Below are 6,667 nucleotides of genomic sequence, written 5' to 3'. Positions count from 1 at the left end.
ATCAAACTCGGGTGCAAAAGCAGCCACTTGGCTCACAGCCCAATCAAAACCTACTGGAAACATCTTTAATATATCGTTCTCCAGTTCATGAATCATGGATGTCATCTTCCCTTTGTCATTCTCATTATTTTTAATTTGATTTTGCAACAGACGAATTTAGTCCTGGAGCTTTGTGATCTCTTTCTCCCCATTTTTCATCTTAGCAGTAACGTCTATGATAATGTCTTCCTTTTCCTTCACAAACATCTCCAAAGTCGCAATTTTCTCCACAACAACGTTTTTTTTTCCTAACAGTTTAATGGTCCGACCTATGCACAACAATCTTGATGCAACTATCTACGAATGAATGGTCACATCAGACTAAATAAAAAGTAAACGACCAATAAAAAACCAAACGAAGTTAAACAGAATTTACCTGCATATACCTCCTGATACCTTCCTTCCCAACTCTTTTCACCATCTTTACATCACTAGCGTGCTGGGCAACATTATCAGAAAGCTATGTCATCGAGAACTGCTCACTCCATAAAAATTGTGCATTCACCTCTAAATTAAGCCATATAACTTCTTCTGCCTTTAAAAAACAGACTTGTCACCAGTCCTAGAATCCAATTCCTCCTCAGAAAGAATCTCTAAAAACTTCTCCAACTCAAGTCTTATCCTTTTAGCCTGAGGAATAGGTCGAGTGCTTGATTGAGCGACATCAGCACCAGTTTCCTTAACCACCCCTGAGGCACCACCATCTTTGTCACTCTTCTTCTTCTGGATAAAAAAAGATTGTAAACGAGAAGTGGTCAAGTTCGAAACTCTTCCACCTATAGAACAAACAAATATACAATGTTAAAACGAAAAAAATATGCAACAAATTTTTCAAAACCACTTAGTTACCTATATAGGCCCCTAATGCTTCCTTATCTGTTTCCATTTTTAAAAGTTCAGAAATAGACAACAGCTCTCCCGCCGCAAATTAAAGCAATCCACCAAGAAGTTCAAAAATAAAATTTCTTTATTACTTCTCCCAATAGCTTATAATACTTGCATCGGTTCTGGACACTAGTAAAGAGAAAAGTTTTCACCCAACCCATCGTCTAAGAAGAAAGGGTACTCGGTTTCTAATGACCGAACCATTACAAACATAACTTTAAAATCTTTGAATAAAGATTTATACAAAATAAATAGTGAACAACCAGGGTAACTACTAAAGTTGATCCAGAGACCTTTTTGTACACCCTTAGATTGAAATAACGAGAAAAATATATTTAGTGAGGGAGGAAACTCAAGAAACTCCATCAAACATTCATAGGCTCATAAAAAGGTCATGAATTTGGATGCAGTTAGGAAGGAGCGCAGTTTAATTGCGTCAAAACATCGCATTCAAAATCTGAAAATGGGAACTTCAAATGTAACTCCGTCAGGCAGGAGTATACAGATAGAAGTGAACCCAGTTTCCCTTCCTCTCACAGACTCTTTCTTCACTGCTACAGGGAAGCAGCTACACGCCAACATTCGCACCATCTTTTACCAACCTTATAGAGTTAAGATCATGCAAAGACTCAGCAATACTGCAAGCCGAAGCACGATGCTTTACATCAACATGCACCCAATTATAAATGTCTTCTTTTTTAACCTCCACCACTTTATCTCTAGCCATCACCAAAAGAAACAAAGGAAAAAGACAAGAACTACTAACCTTTTAAAGTCATGTCCTTTTCAGCTTCAAACAAAGTTCAGTAGATAATTCGTGTCTCTTTCCAAAACAAAAATGGTAATAAAGAAACAAATAAAACTACTACATGATCTCCCACTAACTGACGGTTGGATTTGAAATTGTTCACTTACCATAGTGATGGGTGGTGGTGATCTTCTCAAAATAATCGCATGAAAATTTATTACAAGCCTCACACTTTTTCACATTCCAAAAAAAATAAAAAAATCAAGCTTGCCCCTGTTTACTGAAACGATGCACATTGAGCTTGGGGGCGCAAAGGATAAATACTAATCTGATGTATAACGTTGTAAAGAAAGCTCAACTTGCTAACAAGATAAGAGTTCAGCAAGTCAAGTTTGGGGGCTATGTTCCATAACCCATATACTTCGGATAAATAAGGTTATACCTCGGATTCTCTTTCAACAATTTCAAAATAAATAACAGTCCACTTTAAAAACTGCGTTCCAATATCTCGAACTCACCCCAAAGATCAGAGATGGTGGTGAGAGATCGGTTACCCTAAACAACAACAAATAGCAGCACTAGCTTAACAAAAAGAGGCAGATCGAAAAAACAACTCACAATCCTAGTACTTTAGTTCTATTTTTCACTTTAATAGATATATTATTGACTTGGGCGTCGGAATTTTTTTTGTAAGTTTTTCCGACCGCGCTCGAGCTTTGAGGATTTCCCATTTCTGTTGCTCAAGAAGTGTTAAAGTATTCACCCTACATTAGCGATAAGTTATAACTCGGAATTTTCTTGATAAAACATATTCAAATAAATCACTTTGACATATTAATATTATCTTTTTTTAGTCATCACTCTTAAATCGCATCTCTAAATTGATTTTTTCATTTTGGTGTTTTAGCAATTTTTTCCTAATAAATTGCATTAGCACTAAACAATTTAACCTCGATATCATCATTGACTCATCCTTCTTTTTACTCCTCATAAATTGAATGCTTGTTTGCTTTTCTCTTTCTCTTCATATATTGCAATGGCAGGTTCAAACAGATCCTTCTTTGCCTTTTCCACAAAATAATTATAGTATGAAAGATACATCAACGTAATTCATTAATATTAAATTAAAATGAGGTAATACATTAGTATGGGATAGATATCATCAATAATCGTGAATGATGTCACTCTTTTTTATTCTATGTTGCAGACTCGGATTCTAACCTTAGCGGCTCAATAAGGAATACCACCCTCAAGTCTAATTCGGCCTCCTTAGTCCAAGAATTTGGGATCTTTTGGACCGCCTCAATTCACTTATTGATTCATGTTCGGATATGAATAGTATCTTTTTCATTTAGAAGAACTCTTAGATTGAGAAAATATTCATATAAGGAGAGTCATGGATTTCTCTAAACATGAGACACAAACCTTAAAACCTACTTTTTAAATTTATTTTGACTTGAGTGTTAGAATATCGTCACCCTTATTTTCCATTCATTCCACCAGGCGAGACGCTGCGAAACTCGTCACCCTATTGAACCGAAGATCTTAGCTTATTATTCTATATAACTCGTGAACATTCTACAAAAGAAAATTATCATTAATAATTTCTGAAAAAAAAAATAAAATTAAAAGTATTATTTATAATTTCTTTTAAATTTACTTTTAGTCAATTAAAATTGTTAGTCTTTACTAACAATTTTTTTAAATAAATTACTAAATTTTAGTCAATTAAAATCGTTACTAATCATTTCTCTTATTCAGCAACTATCTCATATTAATAAAATTCATCATTAACAAATCTCAATATTTTAGTAAATCTCACATGATAATCAATTTCAAAACATGTAGCCTCTTTTTTCTTATAAATCGCATCGGCTAGTTTTGATTGCTTTATGTGAGAAATTTCTTTTTTGCCATGCAGATTTTCAGAACTTTTTTAATATTAATTGAATTTTTGCGTTCCATTGTGATTTACTTTTAAAAAACCCTCAAATGTGAATAATATTTTATTAGAGAATATATATAATTAGATAATTTTTTTATTTACATAAATAAAAAAGCCTCGATGAATATATGCTTTTGGAAAGAAGTTCCTTTTATACTCAAGTGATTGTCTTATTGAGTTTAGCTAGATATGCGGTGCGGTCAAAATGTTAATTTGGTGAGAAATTGAGAATATTAAACTATCGGAAAAGCTCTGCATACAAGCCATTACGGCTTGTATGCTTTACAAGTTTATTAAACAATAAAATCAAAATATGCGCTGCTCCACGTATGTTGATTACACGCGCTATATAACATCCCGCGTATATCTAACTTCCAAATTTAAAATATTTGTTTCCTTCTTCGTTTTCGTTATTTTGAGATTTGGTTGTTCTTCTTCTCGCGCGTCTTCCCTCATTCTTCTCCATCGATCTTTTCCTCTCCTTTTCTCACGGTATGTTCTTCGTTTACGTTACCTTTTTCTCTCTCTGCAACTCGAGCTTCGTTTTCTCTTTTGATTTGTTGTTTTCTGAAATCAAAGTTTGAACTCGTTTTGAAGATAATGGATCATTCAACCTCAGATTGTCAGCTGAATCCAGGCGAAGTGGATTATGAATTTAAACGGGTGTAGATCAATTCTTCTTTGGGTGTATTTTAGCTAGAAGTGTGGGTGTATCTACACTTTACTGGTTTTTTGTTATTTTTATTTGAGTTGTTGTTGTTCAAGTGTATTATATCAGACATGATTGGGTGTGTTTTTTGTTTTTGACATGGTGTATTCTGCAGCCTGTGTATTGACAGTTTATGGCTTTAAAGGTCATTCTGTAGTTGAGTTGTTGCGGTTCGGGTGTATCATATTAGACATGATTGGGTGTATTTGAATCATATCTATGGGTGTATTCACAGTTCTGACACGGTGTATTGTGCAGCCTCTCTCGGTTGTTGATGACGAGCTTGTTCCAAAGGTCGGAATGACCTTTACCACCCTTGAAGATGCGCGAGTTAAATTTTATTGAAAAGGACGTGAGGAATTACATTACCAGGGAAGTGCGGAATGTTTCCGAACAAGAAGATGCAAAGGAATTCGGGAAATATTTCTTAAGAATGAAAGAGAAGAATCCGAATTTCTTTTTTGAGCTCGAACTCGAGGAGGATCAATCGATTAAGCTGGCTTTTTGGGCCGACGCAAGAAGCAGAGCCGCCTTTGAGTATTTCGGAGACGTCATTTCATTCGACACCACCTACAATACAAACAGGTAACAAACTGTCCCTGTTTATGATGCTAAATTAATTTATTTTTACGAATCCGCGGCAGAGGTGTATATTGGCTGTTTCATTGGGTGTATTAGAAGCATTTGTTGGGGTGTACCTAATGATTTTGCATTCTGGACCATGGTAATTTGTTTCAGGTATAATTTGGTATGTGTTTCTTTTGTCGGGGTGAATCACCACGGTCAGTCAACACTTCTCGGATGCTCTTTGATGAAGAACGAAGAAATTGAATCATTCAAATGGTTATTTCAATGCTGGCTTCGTTGCATGGAAGGAAACGCTCCGAAAGGTTTCTCACCGATCAGTGCGCATCAATGAAAAGGGCTTTAGAGGCCTGTATGCCAACAACAGTTCACCGCTGGTGTATTTGGCACATCATGAAGAAGATTCCAAGCAAATTAAACGGGTACAAGGGACATGCCGATATCGAACAACAAATGAGCCATATTGTTTGGAACTCTCATAGCAAAGACTCATTCGATAGGAATTGGAACGATTTTCTGGTGAATTTTGGTCTTGCGGACAATAAGTGGCTTTCAGGTAATGTGTTTTTAAAATCTGCAGCAGGGGTGTAAATTGTACGTTCTTTTGGGTGTATTTTACAGTCTGTGTTTGGGTGTATTATGCAGATCTGTACGAAGACCGTCATATATGGGTTCCTATCTATCTGGATCACCACTTCTGGGCAGGGATGAGAAGCACACAAAGGAGCGAGAGCATGCATTCATTTTTTAACAAGTACATCACCCGGAACAGCTCGCTTATTCAGTTCATCAAACAATACGATAATTGCCTCGGAAGCAGGGAGCAAGCAGAGAGAGAATCAGATGCTGCAGATTTTCATACGGTCATACCGTGTGCAACCAAATCCTCCATTGAAGCTCAGTTTCAAGATGCGTACACTCACGCAAAGTTTAAGGAAGTCCAAGCGCAATTCAGAGGAAAGGCGAATTGCATCACCAGATTAAAGAATTCCGCTCTAGGCTATTCAGTATACGAAGTTGTGGAACAAGTTTCCAGCTCAATATTCAACAAGTTCGCGGTTACCTACGACTCAGTTGCAGCCGAGGTAAAATGCCAATGCTTATTTTTCGAGTCGAGAGGGATACTGTGCCGTCACGCACTAAGTGTGTTAAGCTTCGAACAAGTAAGCCAAGTGTCCCCTAGATATATACTGGAACGATGGAGCAAGAAGGTAAAGAGGCGACACACACACATCATGAGCAGCCACGACTAGCCACTGATGGAGCCAAGAAGCAAGAGGTTCAACCAATTGGTTTTTCGTTCGCAAAATATTTGCGAATTTGCCTCCGAATCGGAGGAGCTGACTGCAATTCTGCACCGTGCGTACGATAATGCCATGGCCGAGATGGAAGCATTAAAAGCCAAAAGGAAGGGGACATTTTCTTTATCCCACGAAGACGCCAACTTGGAATCCGTTAACGAGCTTCAAAGCCCGCCAAGGATTCGAACAAGAGGACGTCCAAAAAACAGACTAGGTTCAAAGCTGGAGAAACAGATTGCAAATGCCACAAAGAAGAAGAAGACTAAAGTTTTAAGCAAGGTAAAAGTAATGTTCTTTAAATTTGTGGCGATTGAGTTTATTTTTCTCGTTAATAGTTTAGCTAATGCGTGAGTGTTATATTCAGATAAACCTGTTTGATGCTGCATCAGCGGCACATTCAAGTTGCAGCCAATATCAGGGACAAGTTATAAATTATCAGTTCAGGGTACCAGCAG

This window comes from Arachis duranensis, chromosome 6, assembly GCF_000817695.3.
Source record: "Arachis duranensis cultivar V14167 chromosome 6, aradu.V14167.gnm2.J7QH, whole genome shotgun sequence".
Classification (NCBI taxonomy): Eukaryota; Viridiplantae; Streptophyta; class Magnoliopsida; order Fabales; family Fabaceae; genus Arachis; species Arachis duranensis.
The sequence above is the reverse complement of the archived record's forward strand: the minus strand, read 5'-3'. Positions refer to the sequence as shown.